This window comes from Papilio xuthus, unplaced genomic scaffold, assembly GCF_000836235.2.
Source record: "Papilio xuthus unplaced genomic scaffold, Pxut_1.1 DF825017.1, whole genome shotgun sequence".
Lineage (NCBI taxonomy): Eukaryota > Metazoa > Arthropoda > Insecta > Lepidoptera > Papilionidae > Papilio > Papilio xuthus.
The window spans coordinates 1,316,365-1,316,566 of record NW_013533632.1 but is presented as its reverse complement, the minus strand read 5'-3'; the positions used below and the strand labels follow the sequence as shown (position 1 = coordinate 1,316,566).

The window sequence follows — 202 nt, the reverse complement described above, 5'->3', positions numbered from 1 at the left end:
CACCAAACCACTCGTCATTGCAAATAAAACGAGCCCAATCTCGAAAGGGTTATGTCGTTTGATTATTGAGTTCTGTTGACCACCTTCCAGATCCATCATCAGACCCTGGTGACCATCTAGCACCAAACCACTCGTCATTGCAAATCAAACGAGCCCAATCTCGATGGGGTTATGTCTTTTGATTATTGAGTTACTTACACCA

At 43.6% G+C, this 202-nt stretch overlaps 1 protein-coding gene across 5 annotated transcripts in view; it reads right to left on the bottom strand.

The window, feature by feature from the left end:
- LOC106126251 (uncharacterized) overlaps positions 1 to 202 on the bottom strand; it is a 23,027-nt gene that overhangs the window by 19,041 nt on the left and 3,784 nt on the right. The window lies entirely within an intron of this gene.